The sequence below is a fragment of the Panthera pardus genome, unplaced genomic scaffold (assembly GCF_024362965.1).
Source record: "Panthera pardus isolate Hobbes unplaced genomic scaffold, ASM2436296v1 HiC_scaffold_27, whole genome shotgun sequence".
NCBI classification, from domain to species: domain Eukaryota; kingdom Metazoa; phylum Chordata; class Mammalia; order Carnivora; family Felidae; genus Panthera; species Panthera pardus.
The window spans coordinates 110473492-110498038 of NW_026526843.1; the positions used below are offsets into that span (position 1 = coordinate 110473492).

The following is a 24547-nucleotide window of genomic DNA, read 5'->3' on the forward strand; positions in this document are numbered from 1 at the left end:
GTACCATCACATGTGATTTTGAAGAGAATTGGATGAATTATTTACAGAGATGTGGGTCGATTTAAAGGAGCTAACAAGGGATATTGAGGTTGCCCAGGGATTAGGAAAAAATGGAAGATGGAAACTGTACCTGTTCCTCTCACTTCCTGAAGACCCAGCGAGGCTCAATCCCTGGAAGGAGAGCCCTTTCCTGGAGGTGTCATGGAGCCACCGCTACTGCCAGACTGAGATCCTAGGCAGGAAGGGAGTGGGGACAAAGTCTTCTCACACACTTGACTACAGTCACTCCTGATAGTACCTGCCGTTGGCCAAACCAGCTGTTGAGAGTGATAGGCTACTGAAGGTTAAGTCCCCTGGGGCACAGAATAAGGCAAAGAGGGTGAAAATTCATGGGGGTGGGGGATGGCTCAAATGCGGAATAACCAGTACAAAAAGTGTAAAATCAAAATTGGGGCGCCTGGGTGGCTCAGTCGGTTAAGCATCCAACTTCAGCTCAGGTCATGATCTCACGGTTTGTGAGTTCGAGTCCCGCATTGGGCTCTATGCTGTCAGCACAGGGCCTGTTTCAGATCCTCTGCCTCCCTCTCTCTCTCTCTGCCCCTTACCTGCTCGAGCTCTCTCTGTCTCAAAAATAAATGAGTAAACATTTTAAAAAGTGTAAAATCAAAATTAATAAATGTTTTAATTAAATGTGCAAAGGATATTACATCAGCTGGCCAGCTAGGTATACAATATTTTATGGGTACTTCTAAAAATATTTGATTATGCTGAAGGGTGTGATAAACCCTACTTCTTTTGAAGATCTTAAAATCTCTGTGAGCGCGCTCTCTCTCTCCCTCTCTCTCCTCTTTGGACTGGGTGTAAGATTCTGGAGTGTTCAGTTTGTCTTATACATCTTGGTATCCCCACCTCTCGCAGAGTGGCATACGAGAGCATTCAATGAATGTTTGGTGTCTGAATGAAGAACTGAGTGAATGTAATAAATGGCCAAGTATAGTTTATAATGTTGAGTTTATGCCAGTTTTCACAGCATATAGAATACTTGACTTGGCCAAAGTCAGCTTCAATTTCATACACTTTGTTGGTGAAAGACTAATTTATGTTGTTTTTTTTTTAACATTTTTTTAAACATGGGCTCCATTAAGGAAAGACCAGGGTTTGGTTTTCTGATAGATTTGGGTAGCACAGTCTCATCTGTGAAGTAAGTGTGGCAGATTTTATTATCCTTATTTTGCAGATGAAAAAAGCTGAGGCATGGTAAGATTCTAAAGAAAGATTTAAGACAAAAGTTTAAACCTCCTGATACAGCTGTGTCCTTTGACAAGACAGTCTTCTTGTTAGACTAGAGTCTCTCTTCATATCACAGCCTTCACCTCTTGATATTTTTCCAAAAAAGTTACTATTTTGAAGCTAGGAAAAGAGGTTTATTGTAATCATCAGCAATACTAAGAACAATTTATATCTTACTGAGATGTGTTCTTGGTTTAATGGGGAGAAACGGGCAATTTGTTAGAAACCAGGATCTGAAGATGTTTGTAAACTCAGTTACTATGTTAATTAGTTCTTTAATACCTACTCTATGGATTTTTTCTACTAAGGTGGAAATACAACTGATGAATTTATCAGGAATACCTTGGATCCCTAGCCTCTGCCAGGCTGAGTTAGGCTTCTGTGTTTTAGGGAGGAAGGAATGGGAAAACTAGAGGGAGACTTCCCTAAAATGGTAACTTTACCTATGCAAGTAATATCTCTTCAATATGAGCATGTGTGCTGATGGAAATCTAGGCTAAATTTTGCTTATCTAGGAAAGATCATCTTTTTATTCTGAGGGACTGATATTAAATTCTAAAGAAAGCTACAAAAGGAAGTAATCAAACATACTTGTGATATAGGAGTATTTTGCACTGGATTGGGGCAGAGTGAGGATGATATATCTTTTTTAAGGTCATCATAGATCTTGGGCTGAGCCAGAACTATAGGAGCAAATGGATAGAAACAAATCAGATTTGAAAAACCATCATAAAAATTTGGATTTTACCAGCCTTAGTTCTTATTCTTTCAGTTCAGCTATTCTCCTTATTTTTGTTTTCTAGGCAAAATTAACTGAATTGGTCATAATAGGTATTCATCCATCCATTCAGTCATTCAACGAATATTTACCAAACTCCTATGTGCAAGGTGCTTCCATATAATGTAAAGAAAGTGATGTTCTGACCTATGCTAACAGCATTAAAAAGCAGTCTCAAGTTTACTTTGGCAAAGGGGGAAAAGGAAAAGCAGAGTATAAGTACATAAAAATATTGTTATTAGACGTTTATATACATAGTCTATGATGAAAGCATATGATTTATGACAGGTACAAGGGATAGGAAAGTTTCAGGTATATTTATGTTTAGAAGTTGATTCTGCCACTTAGTTGCTATTTAATATTCAATTCCCTCATCTATAAACTGGGAATAAGGGAACTTACCTCCTAAGAACTTTGTGAAAGAATATTATGAAAATTGACAACTATGTATCTGAAAAGGCTAGAGGATTCTCAGCACATGGTAGCTGTCACCATTAACAATAACTCGTATTTAATGTAACAGTCACACTTCTATAAATGCTTTGATGAACATAGTAACTGATAAGATGTTCTAATATAGATCATGCAAGTTACATTTTTAGAGGAAAGGCTTCAGTAATTTCATAGTAAAAACAGGAATATGGGAAGTAGATGAGGTGCCTGTGAGACAGGCAATTTAATAATCAGAGTACAGTAGTATTTCTACAACTTGATGAGGGGTCCATAGATGAAAAAGATGCATAAGTGACAACCCAAATCTTTCTGATACAGAATATAGAGATGAATTTCAAATATTTCCATTGCATCAGGATTAGAAAGACAATGGCCAATAATTAAAAATTTAAGCTCCCTCATCCCTCCAAGCCCTGCGGTAGTCCATACTAGGGGTCTGCTTAGATTAAACTTGTTTTTTTCTCTCAAAGATACCTTTTTGGCCTTTGAAAACATTTCGAACCTTGATCTTGGACCATTTCAACATTCCTTACTAAATGGTATGTATATATTATACAATTGGTATGACCAAATCTCTCTTTAGTATATGAGTAACAGTGGCCTAGTTTTTCTATTTCGCCTTAAAGTTTTCTTGAATTTTGCATGAACATTTATTTCGGCAGTTTGATTTTGTGCTATTGGCCAATGTTTACATACAATAAAAAAAAAACACTTAAATTTGGCCTTCGTTTAATATTGCAAAAGTTCTGTATGAAAATAATTGTATTCTGCATTGTAGAAAATGGATATATTCCGCGGTTGTGTGTATGGTTTTTTGTTTTTTTTTTTTTAGTTTTAGGCTTCAACTTCCTAATTATGATTTTAAAAATACAATATGCCCCATATACCAAGTTAAGGCGATCACAGACGAAAAACCCACATCCAGCTTTTCAGAGTTGGAGAGAGATGGCCTGCCAGTGGGTTACTTTTCGCTAACACAGCACATTGTATTATTTTTCAAACAAAAGTTTTAAATCTGCTTATACCCAACCTCACAACGAGGGATGGAGGGATGGGATGTTTTTCTCGGATTTTCTGTTTGCCACATTTTGTGCTGAGAGAGTCTTGAGCCAGTTCAAGGTTATTTTTACGACCTCCCCCTTCCCTTCGGCGCAACCTCCACCTGCACAACGGCCCGCCCCTGGCGAGGAATATCCACCAGAGATCACAAAATGCACTCTCGAGGACGGTCCCAAGCAGTCTCAAACTAGTGAGCAAATGGCTTTCCCCTCCGGGTTAACCTAGCCCCGTTAGCTCCAGCTTGGGCTTAGAGGAACAACCAAATTCAGAACGTGGACCTGGAGGGGAATGCGTGGCAAAAACCCATGGGGGTGGGGGGAAGCTGTTTCAAGGAACATGCTGCAACCCGCGAAGGAGTGGCTTTGCTCAGGCTGCTGTAAAGAGTTGCATTTTCTTTGCTGATCGAACTTGCTTCAGTTCCCAGGGAAGCGCCTGCGTTTTCGGTGCGTGGTCAGTGTGGGTGGTGACCGAGAGTCAAAGGCAATGGCCAAGAGGAGCAAGTTCCCGCGATGGAACTTGACGGGGACTCCGGGGTCTCAGTTAGGGTCCCGTCACAGTCTTGGGTGCAAAGGGCTGCAACTGGCTTTTTTTTTTTTTTTTTTTTTTTTTGGCGGGAGGGCAGATAGTGGGGGGAGGATGAAGGAAAACTACCCAGGGCTTTCCTGGGCTCGCAGCGTCTCTTCGCCCGCCACCGCTCACGCGGCCTTCCGGCAGTGCCCCCAGCTCGGGCCCCGCACGCGGCGGCGGTCATAGGGCGTGCTTGCGGCAACCGCCGAGCACGCGGGCCAGCCGGGGCGGGGGCGGGGCGGCGGTGGCGGTTGCGGGGCATGCGCGGCTCCGCGCGCGGCTTCTCAAATATGGCGGCGGCGGTGTGAAGACCGGTACCGGCTCGCGGGACCAGTGTCACAATTTCGCTCCTTTCGCTGACGAGACTCGAAGGTGCGTGGCGACTGTGGGCCCCGTGAAGACCAGAGAGGCGGAGCCGTGGCATCTGGTCTCTGGTCGTTTTCCGCGGGCGGTCGGGTGGCCGGGAGACCTCCGCGGCGCGTCCCGCGTGAGTAACGCCCCCTTACCGCCCCGCGGGGTCCGGCCTTATCTTGGCTCCTTACCCGCGTGGCCCACCTTCGGCAGCCTCACGCCAGAGGCCAGGGCTCCCCTGCCCCATTTAGCGCCCTCCGCGACGCCTCATAGCCGCTTTTGCGCAGCCCCTCACATTCCCCCGGGGCCCCGTCGCGGGTCACGGGCCCATCCCTCGGGCGGTGTTTGGTCGCCGTGTCGCTCTCTAGCTGCCCCCCTGGCCCGAAGCGCGGACAGCACTCTTCGGAGCATCCTCTTGCTGTGGGTGGGGCTGGGCTGGGGGTGGGGGGCGAGCTGGGGCCCGGGGGCAGCGCCGGCGGGCGGTGGGGCTGAGGAGGCGGGATGACTTTGCGTGGTCTGGGCTGAAGCCCGCCCGGTTGCCTTCCGGGACTTGTGAGATAACTTTTGGAGTTTGGGAGGGAAACGTTAGCCCGGAAGGATGCGCCTGTGGCGGAGCGCGGGCTCGGGTCCCGGCGCCAGGTGCCCGTCGGACTCGAGCCCCGGGACTCCCGGAGGTTGGGGGTGGGGGTGGGGGCGCCGGCGGCTCTCTCTCAGGGGAGAAGTAGGGCGGGAGGGGTGCGGCCCTCCTTGCGTGTTTGGGGGGGGGGGCGCGGAGAGCGGGGCTCCCAGTCCCGAAGAGCTGCGAGGCGGCCGCTGTGCTTTCGCGGCATGACCTGGTCTAGGGACCATTAGTGCCTTCTTAAGGGATAGCGTTCTTGGCTTTTTCCACCTGGCTAGTGGTTGTGCTGCATCCTAGTGTAAAAATCGCCAAATCGCCAGAGGGAGAACTAGCAGGCAAATTTAATAGATTTTGCACTTCGAGGTTCTGCATAGCTTAGAGGGCTGTAATTTGCCCCCTCCCCCGCCCCCAAATATTTGGCCAGCACCGGTATTTACAAATTCCCATTTAAGACTTGTTTTTTTTTTAAGGTTGTAGAACACTTGTCGTTCATTACAAAGTGTGATTATAATTTGAAATTAGCCTTGATCTTGAAGAACTAGATTAGCATTTATGATTTATCTGTTAAGGTGACATTAGGATATCTCTAGAAAGTGGATGGATCTGTTAATAGGGGGAAACTAAGGCAGGGAAAGTGGATACTTCCTTACACAAAATTGTCAGGGATAGTTTTCTTTACCAAAACAACTGCAGATGCTCCATTTTTAATGCTCGCACAGCTATTCATATTTCTGTTTTGGGCAAAGAGTATTATAAGACATATAACATTTACGGAGTACAACTTTCTGTGACAAGCAATTGTATTATAACAGTAGTTCATAGACTGATTTAATTCTTTTCAACAGCGGTGCTTGGGAATGTTCTTCAAAAATGACAATTTTGCCTTTCTTGCCATTCTTTTTCTTAATTACTCATGAAATAAAGTATTTCCAAGGATCTGTGTTTTTTCAGTCTGTGATTTTGTATATTTAATGGGAGGATTGTGAAAATAAGTTTTTGGAAACAAGTCCAGTTGGGATTTTGAGAAAGGAGTGAATTTATGAGCACTCACCTGATGCTTTGTATTCGTTTGGCTATAGTTTTATCCATTGTCTTCAAAACAGTGTGATAGATTTTTTTTTCAAAGCCTTAAACACTTTTAAAACTGCTTTGAAATTTTTGAATGAATGTCGTATGTATCACGCAACTTTACAAGCTTAAGTGTGCATATCTGTTTCCTTTAGAGAAGTTGATTTGTTTTGAAATTATTTGGAAGAAAAGATTAATGTAACTGAACTACATTATGTGTGAGGTTGCCTTAAAGCTAATGATGTCATGATATGTACAAAAATCATTGGAGTCAGTCTTAAAGAGGTGGTATCAGTTTTTCTCATGAGGCAATTGGTCAGTCTTTTTATGTTTCAATCAATACATCTTTATTAAGTGCCTGTGCTGTCTGTAGTATGGAGTTTGGTTCAAGTTGCTTTCATTCAGAGGCTGTGCTTGTTGGCTTTTGGGTGTTTAAGGCTTCCTATCAGTACTTTATTCCTGAACATTTCAAAGTTATAGCTAAGAAAATCAGTATGAATGTAAAACAAGTAGTTATTTTATTTTAAGGCAAATTTAGGGAGTCAGTGTTTTGGTCATAATTCTCTAAACAAAATTCTGGGTGTAACTGAATTATTTCTGATTTGTGTGATACTAACTTTGTGCCTCTTTATGATTAAATAAAGCTGTACATTTTTATGAAAGATTATTTTCTAGGTCATACAGATAAACATACTGGTTAGGCTTGAGAAGAAAAATGAATTACTGGTATAAATTGAAATCTATGTGCTTTGGAGATTGGGTCTTTTTTAATGCTAAATAACTTCATTTCTATGGCCAAGTAAGTAGTTTAGACTGTAACTGATAATTTAGAGCACTTTATTTTTTCAAAATGTTTCAGAAATCTCTGAGCTCAAAAATAACAAGGGTTATGATGGCCAGCTATAAGCCAGATGTGATTCATTTTCTTTTGGGTTTGTTCCTTTTTAGCTGCCTGCCTGTTCCTCCCAGATGCTTCCTATCTCCCCTCTTCCTGCCCCCCGTTCCCTTTGCTGTTGGTGTCTGTTTCCGCATCAGTGAAATGGTCAGGGTAATCCTGCGCTGCCTCATGGAGAAATAATTGATGATAGTAAAGTGCCTTGAAAAGGCTGAATAAATACCAAGTCTTTTGAATGAAAATGATGTAGCCCGTTGTTCCATTTAAGGAAAATCCAAATTCCAATTTTAGTTTGAGCTCTTGGGGCGGGGGTTGGGGAGAGAGGGAGAGAGGAAGAAATTTCACCTGAATATTTTACTGCCCCTCTCTTTGGGTTAATAGAAATTATTCTTGTAACTTTAGTAACTGGAACATTAGAGGATGCAAAGGATCCTCTGTTCTTTAAGTTTTATTAGTGGCCTCTAGTGTTGTGTTTTTTTGTTTTTTTGTGTGTGGTTTTTTTTTTTTTTTTTTTTTTGCCAGGTTACCCTGTCTGCCTCCCTTTTCTTTTCCCCTTTATGCCAGCTCTATTCTGATTCCAGCTGTGAATGGAAATCTGAGGTCAGTTTCTCTTTTAGTTCACTTCCCTGGGAGTTTCATTGTCTCCTCATAATCATATTCCTGGTTTTTACGATACACAAGATATGAACAAAGTCTGCCAGCCATCAGTGTTAGAACCATGAGACTATGGTGTGAATATAGGTCTGGCATTGCCAGAAGATGTTTTGTAGTTTGAAGTGAGCAAATCAAGCACCCCTAAGAATTTTAAGAACATTATTAATGTCTGAAAATTACTACATAATATCTCAGGATTTGGAGTGATAGTTAATTTCAGGAACCAAAACCCTGGAAATTTTGAAAATGGCTGATGTTGATGATTTTGAAAGAAAAAGTTCACCCTTTTCTGGCTTGGGGTCTTAATATTTATGATCCTTTTGTCTTAGGGAAATAGATGAAAGAAACCACTGCTGTTTATCTTACATTAGAATAGGTTGGTATAATTTAGTGGTAAGTTTTCCAGGCTCTAACTTGTTTGGGCTTTGGTTACTCTAAGTATAGAAATGCCTTTACTATAGTGATAACATCTCATTTTTAAAAAGATAGCAGAGGTGATGGTTCTTAAAGCTGGATAACTTGAAAATAATTTTAGAAAAACCATCTAAGATTTGGAATGTGCATATGCTCTTTGGTTTTCATGGGTAAGGCATTTTTGCTTCTTTTGTCTTTATGTTGTCTAACGTAAGTAAACCTTGGCCACCTTAGAAATAATAATATGAGTGATTTTTATGCTAAATGATTTCTACGAAATATATGTCCATCCCTAAACCTTTCCTCTACTTTCATTTTTTGGGCATGTGGTGGTAAGGTTTTGATGTAAAAAATGAGGGTATCTTATTGTGTGAAAAGCAAAAGATTTGAGGCTCCTTTAAGCAGTTTATATGATGGTGCTGTTCAATTTAATTTTACACTCATCTCACCTAGGCTAGATGAATTCCTTATTTAACCAAAGAGTAAAAAAAAAAAAAAAAATAAGCGTTTTTATGAGTAAAGAGCTAGGAAACATTTAAAGATAGAGAGCATTTGACTACTACTACTTGTGACCTGTGTTTATGGCTGTGGCTCTGCCCCTTCCTAAGTTTATAGGAGCAAATTGTTGTAAGAGCGGAAAGAGTGCCCACCTTTTGTGGTAATGTGCCATTGTAAACTTCAGAAGGGACAGATACACTGTAATTTAGGGCATACCTTTAGGATACTTTATTTTCTCACAGAAAAGTTGGTGGGGCTCTCTTTTCTTTAGAATACATATTTGATTTTTCTCAACCTCCGTTTCTTGTAAGGATTAACTAGTGCTGAATTCCAGACATAAACAGCTTCAATTGTACCTTGTAGCCTTGACAGAGTCTTTTAAATTAGGTACGTGTATTGACAGGGTTCTTACTTTCTTTAACATTTGGTCACTTTTCTTACCTTTCATCATTTTAAGCTAGTTTAAGATTTTGATTGTACCTTTATTTTTAAATTAATGAGTCACATGTGTTTCTTCTGTTACCTTGCCTCTCTGTACAGTTGTAAACATACGCTTTTTGCTGTGAAACTGTCTTTTTTTCTTCCATTTGAAAGATTAAAGTATTATTTGGAGTATTAATACACTTTAATGTTATTTGAAAAAAAATGATCAATATTATCTTTATTTTTTATTAACTTGGTATAGTTTCATAAATCTGTTCAAATGAAACACATCGTCTTTGATGATTATTAAAAGAATTTAAATGCAGTACTTGATACTGGTAAGTATCAAGTACTTTAAATTTTGCTGTGTTTTAGATTAGAAACTCTGATTTGAGATTTTTTGGGTTGATATTTTGAGAGGTTGTAGAAATAACTTAAATGAATAATTTACTGACACCTGCCTCATGTTTTAAGTATTGTGAGGGATGTTTAGTTTTCTGATCACTTCAGATTGTGGTTTATTGCATGCTTTTCTGTAGTCTGTTGTCTAGCAGGGATTGTTGTTGTCATCATTTCCATTATTTCTTGTAGGGCTGGTGTTAGAAACCATAAATCTAGACTGCTGTGATAATAGGAACAGGCTGTAACCTGACCCAGTTCTTTTGTCAAAATGTCGCACTGAGAGCTGCCTGTAGTAAATTGACATGCCCTGCTATTAACTTCAGTCCTCCGCAAATGTCGGTGGGCAGCAGGTCTTTGGGCAATTAGCCTGTGGCTGTGCTTTAAAACCTTAGGAATTTACAACTATAAACTGGGATTTTGGCAACCCTTGACTTGTCTTTCAGTTATCTGTTTTCTGAAATAACATACTTCTTAAGTAAATACATAGCTTTCACATAAATTATTTTAAATTTGCAAATAAATAATTATTTCAACTTGTAGACTATAATTTTTTAGATAACTTAAATTAAAAATTCCTAAAAAGTTATTTTCTTCTTGGGTTTGTTTTGCACAGAAAAAGATTAATTTCTAATTTGTTGGGGTAGACTTTACTAAAGCAAAATTAAAATTGTTCCTCTAGAAACCTTAATTTCCTCCAGGAGGCTAGATTTAATAAATCTTCACTACCAAAAATGTTCATTCTTAATATTGATTATTCACAATTCAGAGATGGAATTTTATAGTTACAACATTAGAATTCAGAGGTTTTTTTTCTGATTACTTTTATAGATAATGCAGAAAAGGGGAAATTTGATTATTTACTTGAGTGAATTGAGTAGGTATTTGTGAAATCTTTAAGTAATGAATCATGTCCAATTCCAACAAGTTATGTATGGCTATACGATGGATATATACACTTTTTCTATCCTGTGTTAGGATAATCACCATTACCAGAAGCAAAAAAAAAGTTAAAAGAGCCAGCTGTTCTTTGTCAAAGGAAAATATGTAGCTTTAATGTATTTCACTTAAATCAATCCGAGTTTTTGCATTTAGGTATAAATGTGAAACACTTGTTGAAACCAAAGTAATAAACTGTTTTGAAGTCAAAATGAAAAACTTAACGGTGCTGTCTTAAACGCAGTTAACTCAGGCTTCCCCATCATCATCTTACATATTGACAGGACAGTAAAGAAGAGCTTTTTTGTTTGTTATTCAATTTTGAGATGAGTGTCGTTATAACAAGATAGACTAAAAAAGAAAAAAAAAGTTGTGGTATTTCACTAATAGTCTCTGGTGAATTATGTGTGTGTATAACTTTATCACTTCTTCCAACATTTTCTTTAAAAATACCAGCAAGCATATTTGTGAACTTCTCCTAGCCTTGAAACTTCCCAAGGGGATGTAATAAAATATTTATGCAACCAAATTATTTGTGTGTAGTGACTGTCTTTTCCTTTTTGTGCATTTGAATATTGATTTAAAGCATGTGTTTTAGTTTCAACTACAATGTAATTGGAATTTATCAACTGAGTTCTGGTATAGCATATATTGCTAGTTGATCTCCCTTAAAATACCCACACCTATAATAGCGACCAATTTACACTTGGGGCCTGTCTTTTTGAGACCTCATACAGCCTAGAAATCAAATTCAGAGTAAAAAGTAAAAGGTCTATTAGGTGTTGGGAAGGAGGATGTTGTGGGGAGTGAGGGACTCTGCCTCATCTCACAGAATTTTCTCCGTGGCCCATGACCTAGACTTGTGTAAATTTAGCCACAGCAGATTAGACATTGCAGAAAGGAACAGAGAAGAACAATAATGACAGCCAAAAGAAAAGCTCTCCCCCCTCCTTTTTTTTTTTTTTTTTTTTTTTTTAAAACCACAGTGTCCTGGGACTGTATGGTTTAGGTATAAGTAACCTGTAGCACAGCAGATTATATTTACTCATTTAGCAAACATTTAGAGGGCCCTACCTATGATAGACCCTGTGGGTAGGCACGGGAGGATACAAAGATGATCCAGACATAATACTGCCCCTAAAAGCTTACATCTGCCCGGGGAGATAAAGCATGTACATAAACATAACAGAAGAACTTTAGCAAATGGTTAAGCATTCAAGGACCTAGATCCAAATCTAACTGGGTGATCTTGTGCAGATATTTGAGCCTCAATATTCTTTCTTTTTATTTTTTAAAAATTTTTTGGGTGCCTGGGTGGCCCAGTCAGTTAAGCGTCTGACTTTGGCTCAGGTCATGATCTTGTGGTTCATGAGTTTGAGCCTTGCGTCAGGCTCTGTGCTGACAGCTCAGGGCCTGGGGAGTGTTTCAGATTCTGAGTCTCCCTCTTTCTCTTTGCCCCTCTCCCGCTCTCTCTCTTTCTCAAAAATAAATAAGAGCATTAAAAACATTTTTTTTTTAAAGTAGTCTCCACACCCAACATAGGACTTGAACTCCTGACCCTGAGATCAGGACTTGTGAGCTCTACTGACTGAGCCAGCCAGGCACCCTGAGCCTCAATATTCTTAACTTTTAAGTGGACATTAATAACAGTAACAACCCTACAAGCTTATAATAAGCTTTAGGTAGGAAAAGTGTATATAAATGCCCTAGTAGGTTAACAGACATTTAGCAAGAGTTCAGTAAGTGACAACTCTCAGTATTTATTATTACCATTTTCATCACCACCACTGTTAGACCCTAGGGACCATAATCTTTATTTTCTCCTGCCTCATGGATCCAGTCTATCCAGGATGCATGGTATGTCTCATTTTTCCCTTTTAAAGTATGAGCAGTGTATTGAAACCCTGTCTTTTTGGTGTCTTACAGACTTAGGTTTGAATCATTTTTCTTTCACACCAGCTTTCTGATCTTTAAGAATCAGCAGAACTTGGTAATTGGTAAGATACTGGACAAATGAGGAAGAGAATCAAAGATGACTTCTAATTCAGAAAGATTGGGTATTAGTAATGCCTATTAAAAAAGGAAGCAGAGGAAGAGTCACTTATTTTGGAAGGCAGAAGAGTTTGATTTCTTAAATATGTAATGTTTGAGGTCGTTTTGAGACATTTAGACTGATGTTCAATTGACGAGAAATTTTGGAGAGAGATTGGGGAGTAGAGATGCTGATATATGAGTCATCCACATAGGAGTGTTGCATCAACCATAGTATAGAATGAGATTCTAGACTCTAAAATTACTAGAATCTAGAGGAAGAGACTAAGTGATTTGAGACCAACGGCTAGGACAGAAGGAGGAAGTAGATGCAGAGAGATAATAGAGGTAGGACAACCAGAGAATCTGAGGCTCAGAGATGAGAGGTGTCTGTTATGAGGGGTGACCTATCGCTCCTGAAGTGTCAAGGAGAGTAAGGACTGAAACACTGAAATGGGGTCTGGTGTCTGAATTAGGGTCTTGGAAAGCAGTTGTAGGAAACAAAGGAATGTTGCAAAAAGTAAGGTATCCCAGAAACTCTTTGTGTTTTAGGTGTTGTTATATTTATTACCAAAATCTTAGTCATCAGGAAAAGGTTAGTCTGGTAAATGTATAGTATAGTAGAGAATTTTTTCTACACTGATAAAAATTGGATGTTGTCTCAATTTAAGGCCACTTAGCTCTTTCAAAAAATGTGGATATTAATATCTGCCAGATGGGAGGTTCAGTGAACAAGTCTAATAATAAATGCTCAAGTTTGGACATTACATATTCCCACCTATGGGACTTTTGCAAACTTTGCTGTTGGTTTGGGAACGGATTTATCTTTTTCAGCTTAACATCTGTATTTTGTTTATTTTTATACTCTCTCAGGTTGAGATTCTATATAATTCCATTCATTTTATAACATCTGATCAATGGCCTAAAGTTGAAAAGAGCCCTGGGAGATTTCTTCCTTGTTAAATTCCTGCCCTTGTCAAAATGTTTACCCTCACGGACTCTTCAGATAGTGGTCTCTAATTAGAGACTCAAGGTGTATTACCTTATCTTTAAAACAAAACAAAACAAAGGAAAAGCAAACAAACAACCCGAAGCAAACAAGTAATGGAAAGGCCCTGTAATCTTGGAATTATAGATTCATTAACTTGCTAAATAGTTCTTTAAAACTCTGGGGGGCGGGGGGAAGTAGACTTTTCTTCAGAATCAGTTCAGAGCAATGGGAATTGTAGGTTTAATAATTCCACTATTAATCATTGTTTACATTGTTAAATCGTATTGAGAAAATGGCTGAAGACAGTGCAGGATTTTTCAAAGCATTTGTTGATCTCTTATCAGCTCCGAATTCTGCAAGAAGATACAGTCTTCAAAACAAATGGTTTTGTAAAAGATCCTGATGCTTGTTCAAAGTCTGCTAGATACAGCAGCTAGGTTTAGTGTAACTGGCATTTAGGTAAAAGAAATGTCAAATGTCAGACACTTATTATAAAATAGTGCTGACCTAATACCTTTTTTTGCATGGTTTACATTCGAAAAAAGACTTAATGCAGTGAAGTTGTTCCTTATATGCATTCAGTGAAGCAACTTCTCTATAAGCTGGCAAAAACAAAGCTTTTAATTTTTTTTCTTGTCCAAATTTTCTCTCTCGTATAACATGGAGAACGACTTTAGGAGTCTTATTTGAGTCCTTAAAAGTGCTGAAGCACTTCAAAGTATATTCAGAGCAAAATTAAGCTTTTCTGTTGTTTCCTCTATAGATGACGACTGTGTGAGGTGCGTCTTTATTTCTAAAAGAATGTTAGGCTCTTAATTTTTTCCAGAAAGACAGCAGCTGTGCTTTCTGCATATCTGGTATGTAAGTCATATAGGTATGTTCTTAGCTGCACAACCTCTTTATTTGAGGCACTGGGGATTCATCTATGAGTTGATGTTGTCCAGTATTTACCAATAGATCATGGTCTATTCTTTAGACTTCTATAATCTCTGCTTTTGTATTGTGAAGAAAGACATGAGTGAATTACAGTGTAATGCTGGGGCATTTTAAGAGGGACAATAGAACTTTTATGTTTTCTTAAATTATAGTCAAAGATAGTTTCTATTAAATTAACCAGTATTCCTTTACATTAGGACCTGTACATATTCCTCCTGATTACTCAGTCCTAGGAAGATGTTTATCCTATTGAATTTGTATGTATTTTTATCTTGTAGTGAAACTTTATATAGACCAGAGAGAAATTAATCATTCAGGTTGGGTACTCATTTTTTTTCCAACTAGTACATTTTTATTTGCTCTTTTTAATAATGAATGCTCCACCCTTTTATAAGTATGTTTTTATCTTGCAGCTGCTAATCCTTTTTAAAAGCATGGTATAGAATATAACAATTATATAGAAATGGTGAAAAGTTTTGGTGATCAAACATTCTTAAAAAATGTTTGATAAATATAAATTTAAAAATTAACCCAATGTTCTAGTAAATATATTTTCATCTTCCATGGTGTTTTTTCACTTTTTAGATTACAAAATAAGCACTAATTTTTCTCCTGTTTTGAGTGTTAATCTTGAGAATAATGGAGTTTTTTCTTAAGGCACAAACTTTTAAAAGGCATTTATTATTGTCCAGTTTTTATTTTAACTAAAAGTGTTGGCTTTATGAATTATGGGCAGAATTTTATTTGAGGATTATTGATACATGGAATTTGGAAAGTGTATATTTAAAAGTGGTTCAAATGTGTATTATATATGGATTTACATATATGATTTTTCATTGAAAGGATATATACCTGGTAACAGATGGTTAATGGCACATATTGTTTGATGAGGGGATTATAGGTGATTTTTTTTTCCTTCTACTTACCTTTTAATTTTTTGGGGGGGTGATGTGTGTGTGTAAAAAACAAACAAACAAACCCCAAAAACAATTCCAGTTTCTAGAAGTCCACAAAGGCTCTTTTGGTTCACAAAGGGCCAAAAGCTATTTTCAGTACTCATCAACCCCTAAAGGAAATTCATGAATAATTAGGCCTCAAAGTCAACCAACACTGGGTGACATCCAGTTTCTTTTGGCTTTAGCTAGAATGTATGTATTCTAATAATGCTGGTTAGTAGATGGCAACTGCTTTCTTTGGTAATTATATGCCTGGGCATTATAAAAAGCATATGTATATTTATTTACTTATTGCTGCTTAATTTAAGAGTGGTTTAAACTTAGTGTTTCTGTTTATAGAACACCTTTATGGTCTGTACTTTGGAAGAGAATAATTAAGTAATGCTCAGGAATCAAAGTAGGAACACAGTGTCATTTTATAACATAATTAATGTTGAGTGTTAATGCCGAAACTCACTGCTCTCAGGGAGTTTTAATTAGGACAGATGGGGTGGGGTAGAAATCAGCCTTTGAGCTTCCATTTGTTTCAGATAGTATGCTCGGTGCTCCACCTACACTATCTCATTTTAATTTTCACGACTATACTAAGAAGTGTAAGTGGTATTTGCCTTAATTTACACATGGGAAAACCAGGAGTGAGGGAGGTGAAGTAACTTGTAATGGCTTTGACCACTTAAAATATTATTTCTGTGTAATTGATATGGCTACCACTAATCATGGCAGCATAAATTGTTTAAGAATATATAATTTGTTGGGGGCCTGGGTGGCTCAGTCGGTTAAGCATCTGACTTTGGCTCAGGTCATGGTCTCGTGGTTCGTGAGTTCAAGCCCCTCATCGGGCTCTGTGCTGACAGGTTGGAACTTGGAGCCTGCTTCAGATTCTGTGTCTTCCTCTCTTTCTGTTCCTCCCCTGCTCGTTCTCTGTCTCTGTCTCTCAAAAAAATAATTAAAAAAAAAGAATATATAATTTGTTAAGCATATGCCATAGGCCAGCATTGCATAAACAGAACTTAATATAACAGCATTAAAGGATTATTAAAAAAAAAAACTATCAGGATATATTCCCCCCCCCACAATGAAAATGACTTAATTATTATTTCATACATCCCATTGTAGAGCATACAAATAATGCATAAAAATACAACAAAATTAAGGTCACCTAAAATCTTACCACTCTGTAATGTAAGAAAGGAAGATCACCAAAATATTTTTGTGTTACTTTATGCAAACTTACATACAATTTTATACAAATAGGGTTATATCATGCAGGGTATATTTATAAAATACACTCCCTTTCCCCTCAGCACACACTAGCATCTTTGCCCTCCTGGGTAAGCCTTATTAATAACCTATTAAATGTCCTGTTTCTCTTCATGCTTAAATAATCTTTTACTCATGTAATCCTGTACAAGTCTATTTATACATTTATAGTGTAATTTTAGTCACTATCATTGAATGTTTCAGAATTTTTTTAAGTGCAAGGTTTTGTGCTAGCCGTGGGGGAGGTATAAGGAAGAGTAATGTGTGGCCTGTATTCTCAACCACTTAATATGTGAGAAGAGATGAGCAGGTAAACAACTTGTATTATACAAAATTTGCTTTGATATCTGTTAAATGTTGGGTGAAAACACAGCCTGAGAGCCATGCTGGGGAGCGTCCGGAGAGCAGCGGCCTTTCTTTATTTATTTGTATGGGCATAAACTCCTGACACATGGGATTATGCCCACTTGTCTGTAAAGTCATGTGTTCAAGTGATTAAAAAAAGGTTATTCTTTTGATTGGTTTAAGTGGATTGTAGTTTGAGAGGCATTAAAGAAGCAGTTTGTGTATTTGCTTTGTTTCTTTGTTATGGAATTATCCATTCTCCCATTAGGGAATTTAATTTTTTTCTCTTTAAGGTTTGGGCATTTTTGTAACAAGGAGGAGGCTGTAATATTTTGCTGAATAGTGCATGGAAGTTGGGAGTTTAAGATAGTTTAAGTAGTTAGTAATTTTTTTCTAAGTTTATTTATTTATTTTTGAGAGAGAGCACGCATCTGAGTGAGGGAGGGGCAGAGAGAGAATCCCAAGCAGGCTCTGCACTTTTAGTGCAGAACCCCAGAACCCATGAACCATGAGCCAAAATCAAGAGTCAGACCCTTAACCAACTGAGCCATCCAGGTGCCCCAATAATTCTTTTTTCTTTTCTTTTCTTTTCTTTTCTTTTCTTTTCTTTTCTTTTCTTTTCTTTCTTTCTTTCTTTCTTTCTTTCTTTCTTTCTTTCTTTCTTTCTTTCTTTCTTTCTTTCTTAACTTTTTAAAGTTTATTTTTATTTATTTTGTGAGAGAGAGTCCAGGTAAAGGGCAGAGAGGGCGGAAGAGAGAGAGAATCCCAAGCAGGCTCCTTGCTATTAGTGTAGAGCCCAACGCAGGGCTCGAATCTGTGAACCATGAGATCATGACCTGAGCTGAAACCAAGAGCCAGATGCTTTACTGACTGAGCCATCCAGGTGCCCCTCCAGTAATACTTTCTAACACAGAAGTTTTTATTTGCTCAAAAGTAAGCTCAAGCATTCACTTGATTTTTTATCTAGTGCCTAGATTAAATGAGAATTTATGCATTTGCATATGCCAAATATAAACCTTGTATTGTAGGCATATTGCGGAGAGTGAGGAGGGAAAACAAGTCTCCAACAAAATGTATGAATTTCAGAATATTTGAAAATAAATATTTTATTAAAGATTGGTAAATATTCACTCAAGTATTCAGTTTGAATCTACCTTGTGCTTAGCACTGTTCTAGGTGCTCTGGAATATATATAAAGGAAATAAAGACAGAAACAGGGGCATATTCTCTTAAAGGGAAAATTATTTCATTTAACAGTGAAATTATTGGTGTAGTGAAATATGGAAGCTATATGGCTTAAGAGGGAAAACAGTAAAGCCTGTCTATAGTGAAAGAAGAATGTTTAGGGCAAATGATTTTGATTTTGTTGTGACCCTGAAAGAATCCTTAAATTACTACAGTGTACCCAAGCTCACATTTTATTTTATTCTAATTCCAATATAGTTAACATGAAGTGTTATATTAGTTTTAGGTATACAGCATCATGATTCAGCAATTCCATACATCACCCAGTGCTCATCAGGACAAGTGCATTCCTTAATCCCCATCGCGTGTTTTACTCATTACCCCCACCCACCTCCCCTCTGGTAACCATCAGTTTATTCTCTATAGTTAAGAGTCTGGATGGTGTCTTCAAACAACTCACTGCATTTTAACACCATGATTACTGAAAGGGAAAGCTTAATGAGTCACTGACTCATTTCCTAAACTGTTTGAGTTCTTTTTGTGTACTGAAGGCTTTGGACTTCACAAGAAGATATGTCTGTTCACTGGTGCTGAGTGAGTGACTATGATAATTGAAAAGGAAAAGTTTCCAAACTCTGAAAGAGCTGATTTTATCTAAATGGCTAATCTCAAACTAAAGGGATCTGGAATTCTTCCTATCTTTATCTGGGGATAAGTCGAGTATTTTATTCCTTGGTCTGTGGTTCTACCTTCAAAATAAGTGGTTTGGATTCCAAAGCATTGATTTTGAAATTAGGAATATTTGCTTTGCATTTAATTCTAAGAAAGTTCTGTTTTTATAGAAATACTTATTTTCCCACCAGCAATGTATCAGAGTTCTAGTTGTTCCACATCCTTACCAACATTTGGTATTGTCAGCTATTTTAATTTTAGCCATTTGTGTCGTGGTATTTCATTGTGGTTTTAATTTATGCTTCCTTGAATACTAATAATGTTGAGTATCTTTTCACATGCTTCTTGGCCATTTGTGTATCTTCTTTAGTGAAATGATTGTCCAAATCTTTTACCAATTATGTTTTTATTGGGCTGTTTGCCTTTTTAAAATTGAGTTGTGAAGGTTCTTTATGTATTCTGGATGTAGATCTTTTATCAGATAGTATTTTGCAAGTATTTTCTCCCATTCTATGGCTTATCCTTTTCTTAGCAGTATCACTTGTAGAGCAGTTGTTAGTTTTGATAAAGTTCAGTTTTTCAATTTTTTATGTGTTGTGCTTTTTTGTAAAAGAAATTATGGCAAAACTTAGAGTCATGAGGTCTCTGTTTTCTTCTAGAAATTTTATAGTTGTAGGCTTTGCGTTTAGATTTATGATCTGTTTCAAGGTAGTTTTTGTGCGTTAACTTGTGAGATAAGTGGGTTTTTTTTTCCATTTTTTGGTATATGGAAATGTTCTAGTACCATTTGTTAAAAAACAAAAACTACCCTTTCTCCATTAAATTACCTTGGTACTTGTGTTGAAAATCTGTTCACTATATATATGTGCATCTTTTAAGGCTTTGTCTGTTTCATTGGTCTGTATGTCAATCCTTATGCCAATACCACTCCATCTTTAAAAAGATTTTTTTAATGTTTATTTTATTTTTGAGAGAGAGAAACAGTGTGAATGGAGGAGGGACAGAGAGAGAGGGAGACACAGAATCCAAAGCAGGTTCCAGGCTCCGAGCTGTCAGCACAGAGCCCGATGTGGGGCTTGAGTTCACAAATTGTGAGATCATGACCTGAGCTGAAATCACTTAAACGACTGAGCCACCCAGGTGCCCCTAATGCCACTCCATCTTGATTAAATATTGCCTTTAGATAAATTATTAAATCTAGTTTATCAATATTTTCTTTTGTGGTTAGTGTATTTTTATGCCTATTCAAGAAATCTTCCAACTTGTGTACATGGTACATGGATTTATTTATTTAGGTCTTCAAGGATTTACTTTTAATCATCTCTGCACACACATCTTCATCTTCTAGAATTACAAGATTACTTACTCAACTAATGGGAGCAATTGATACCAGTTGAGATTAAGAATTCAGTTATGGTTCTCCCAAAGCCAAGAGCACACTGTATATGCTGTATGATAGCTAACTTGATAACAAATTATATAAAAAAAATTTAAAAAAAGAATTCAGTTATGGTTTAGAGATTTGAGAGAAGAACATTGGAACCTGGCTATACCTTCTATGTGTGACCCATTGCTCAGTTTTTCTTCTTTTTTTTAAAAACAATTTTTACTGTTTATTTTTGAGAGGGAGAGAGAGTGTGTGTGTGTGTGCGCGTGCAAGCCAGGGAGGCACAGAGAGAGGGAGATAGTGGGCTCCACGCTGACAGCAAGAGAGTCTGATGTGGAGCTTGAACTCATGAACCGTGAGATCATGACCTGAGCTGAAGTCGGACACTGAAGCGTTTTAGTGACTGAGCCACCCAGATGCCCCAGCAGAAGCCTCTTTAGTGTTCGCTCATTTTGTGTCTTCAGCCTGAAATTCCTCTCTGTCTTCTCTGCTCATTGAAATACTCATCTTCAAAGGGCCAGGTCAAGTGCCACTTCTTTGAATGTGCTTCTTATATGTTCCCAGTTAATTGTGCTTTCTGTCTTCTCACAGAGCACCACTTTTGCCTCTCTCTTTTTTTAAAAAATTTTTAATGTTTATTTTGGAGAGAGCACGCACACGCGTGTGTGAGTGGAGAGGGAGCAGGAAGAGAGGGGGACACAGAATCTCAAGCAGACTCCAGGCTCTGAGCTATCAGCACAGAGCCTGATGCGGGGCTTGAACCCATGAACCATGAGATCATGACCTGACCTGAAGTCGGATGCTTAACCCACTTAGCCACCCAGGCGCCCCTTACCTCTGTTAGTAGAGTTTGTATTTTATTCTTTGTTCAATAATTATTAATAGTCTCTCACTGGATTTCTAAGCTCTTTTGTAGTAGACTGTATATTCTGTCCACATAGTGCCAAGCACATAGGAATTCTGTAAATAATTTTTAAATATGGGAATGCAAGCTGGTGCAGCCACTCTGGAAAACAGTATGGAGGTTCCTCAAAAAAGTAAAAATAGAACTACCCTATGACCCAGCAATTGCACTACTAGGCATTTATCCACGGGATACGGGTGTGCTGTTTCGAAGGGACACTTTCACCCCCATGTTTATAGAAGCACTATCAACAATAGCCAAAGTATGGAAAGAGCCCAAATGTCCATCGATGGATGAATGGATAAGGAAAATGTGGTATATATACACAATGGAGTATTACTTGGAAATCAAAAAGAATGAAATCTTGCCATTTGCAACTAGGTGGATGGAACTGGAGGGTATTATGCCAAGTGAAATTAGTCAGAGAAAGACAAAAATCATATGACTTACTCATATGAGGACTTTAAGAGACAAAACAGATGAACATAAGGGAAGGGAAACAAAAATAATATAAAAACAGGGAGGGGGACACAGCAGAAGAGACTCATAGATAGGGAGAACAAACAGAGGGTTACTGGAGGGGTTGTGGGGGGGGGGATGGGCTAAATGGGTAAGGGGCATTAAGGAATCTACTCCTGAAATCATTGTTGCACTATATGCTAACTAATTTGGATGTAAATTAAACAAAATTAAAAATAAAATTAAAAAAATAATTTTAAATAAATGACTATATCACACCTGGAAACAGATGGTGGTAATATAGAAAGGAATAAGAAAGAGGTGGGATTTATGTTTGGTCTTAAAGGATGGGTAGGATTTCAAGCAGCAGCAAGAGCAGAAGAAAAGGTATCCTATGCAGATAGAATAGCATGATGAGTTTTGAGCCAGGCCATAGGATAGCTGTAGGTGATAGACGTCAGGTGACTTTGAAATTGTGAGTTAGCTTAAATAGACCTGCAGAAGACTTTTTTGTTCAATTCAGTATGGTGAAATTATTGAAGCAGGAAGGTGATTTGGGCAGAAAGCAGCTTAGTTCATACCTGTCATGTATTGGGTAGATTGGGGTAGGGAAAGACCCTTGTGGCAAGAGGAGTTAGGTGGCTCTGGTATTAACTAGGCAGGAGCTAACGAGGGTGTAAATCAGTGTGAGGGGAAAGAGAAATGAGAGCACGCATGTTGACTACTGACTGAATGTGTGAGTGAAAGAAGAGAACCTCACACATTCAGTCATACCTGGGGTTTTAAGTCCAAGTACCTGGAAGAGTAGTGTGTTGGTAAGAGAAAAATGTCAGAAGGAGCAAGTTTTGAAGAGATGATGCTTGAGTTTAAGTCTGTTGAGTGAGAGGTGCAAAAGGTGTTCTGGGTGGCTTAATGAATGTGTTCTCCATAGACTTCCTTAAATAACAAATTACCTTCCATTATACACATAATCATGTTCTGACCACAGGCACACAGAGTAATGGGAGATGGATATCCTTTTGCCATGTTCAATATTTTTGTGTACATATTTTATAGCACTCATACTGTGTTTTGTTCATATGCCTGTTTCTGACTGGATGGAGTTGTTGGAGGGCAAGGACAGTGTATTATTTATCTTTGTTGTAGAGTGCCTGGCATATTGAGGACATGTAGGAAAAGTTTGAATTAGTGAATGAATTAGCGGCTCATAATACATATGTCTTTGAGCAAATAATTGTCTTGTTAGAAGACTTGACTCTTGCAGTTCTTACAAGTTTTACCAACACAGGCGTGATACTTCCACCACTCCAAAATATGGGCTTAAGAGGGTTTTTGGATAGGCCTCAGGCTGAATCCCAACTCTACCAGTTTACCATCTGCTCTTTTTAATTCATTTAACCATAAAATTCACCCTTTTATTTTTTTTTAATGTTTATTTTTGAGAGAGAGTGAGAGAGTGGGCGAGCAGGGAGGGGCAGAGAAAGAGGGAGAGAGAGAATCCCAAGCAGGCTCTGTGCTTGCCAGCCCAGAACTGTGAAATCATGACCTGAGCCGAAATCAAGAGCCAGATGCTTAACCGACTGAGCAACCCAGGTGCTCCTAAAATTCACCCTTTTAAAGTTTATAATTCAGTGGTTTTTAGTGTATTCACAAGGCTGTGCAACTGTCACGACTATTTAATTCCAGAATATTATTATCACCCCACAAAAGAAACCCCTTACCCATACCCATTAGTAGTCGTTCCCTAGTCCCTATTTCCCCAGCCTCTGCAAGCTACTCATCTACTGAGCTTATTTTTTTAATTTATTTTTTAAATTTACATCCAAGTTAGTTAGCATATAGTGCAACAGTGATCTCAGGAGTAGATTCCTTAATGCCCCTTATCTGTTTAGCCCATCCCTCCTCCCACACCCCCTCCAGTAACCCTCTGTTTTCCATATTTAAGAGTCTCTTATGTTTTGTCCCCTTCCCTGTTTTTATGATTTTTGCTTCCCTTCCCTTATGTTCATCTGTTTTGTATCTTAAAGTCCTCATATGTGTGAAGTCATATGATTTTTGTCTTTCTCTGACTCATTTCACTTAGCATGATGCCCTTTAGTTCCATCCATGTAGTTGCAAATGGCAGGATTTCATTCTTTTTGATTGCCGAGTAGTACTCCGTTGAATATATATACCACATTTTCTTTATCCATTCATCCATCGATGGACATTTGGGCTCTTCCATATTTTGGCTATTGTTGATAGTGCTGCTAGGCACATGGGGGTGCATGTACCCCTTCGAAACAGCATACCTGTATCCCTTGGATAAATACCTAGTAGTGCAATTGCTGGGTCATAGGGTAGTTCTATTTTTAATTTTTTGAGGAACCTCCATGCTGTTTTCTAGAGTGGCCGCACCAGTTTACATTCCCATCAGCAGCGCAAAAGAGATCCTCTTTCTCTGCATTCTCGCCAACATCTGCTGTTGCCTGAGTTGTTAATGTTAGCCATTCTGACAGGTGTGAGGTGGTTCTCATTGTGGTTTTGATTTGTATTTCTCTGATGAGTGATGTTGAGCATTTTTTCATGTGTCAGTTGGCCATCTGGATGTATTCTTTGGAGAAGTGTCCATATTCTGTCTTTTTGCCCATTGCTTCACTGGATTATTTGGTTTTTTGGGTGTTGAGTTTGAGAAGTTCTTTATAGAATTTTGGATACTAACCCTTTATCTGATATGTCGTTTGCAAATATCTTCTCCCATTCCATCGGTTGCCTTTTGGTTTTGCTGATTGTTTCCTTTGCTGTGCAGAAGCTTTTTATTTTGATGAGGTCCTAGTAGTTCATTTTTGCTTTTGTTTGCCTCGCTTCCGGTGACGTGTTGAGGTAGAAGTTGCTGCGGCCAAAGTCAAAGAGGTTTTTGCCTGCTTTCTCCTCGATTTTGATGGCTTCCTGTCTTACATTTAGGTCTTTCATCCATTTTGAGTTTATTTTTGTGTATGGTGTAAAAAAGTGGTCCAGGTTCATTCTTCTGCATG

At 38.4% G+C, this 24547-nt stretch overlaps 1 protein-coding gene across 3 annotated transcripts in view; it reads left to right on the forward strand.

The window, feature by feature from the left end:
- The first annotated feature begins 4409 nt into the window (after positions 1-4409).
- The window catches only part of SCML2 (Scm polycomb group protein like 2), a 103575-nt gene continuing 83437 nt past the window's right edge, over positions 4410-24547 (forward strand). For 2 of the 3 annotated variants that reach the window (XM_019431687.2, XM_019431691.2), the window contains exon 1: positions 4410-4519. The gene's annotated coding sequence lies outside the window, so the exon portion shown is untranslated. The remainder of the gene's footprint in view (positions 4520-24547) is intronic. The other variant, XM_019431688.2, reaches the window with a different exon arrangement.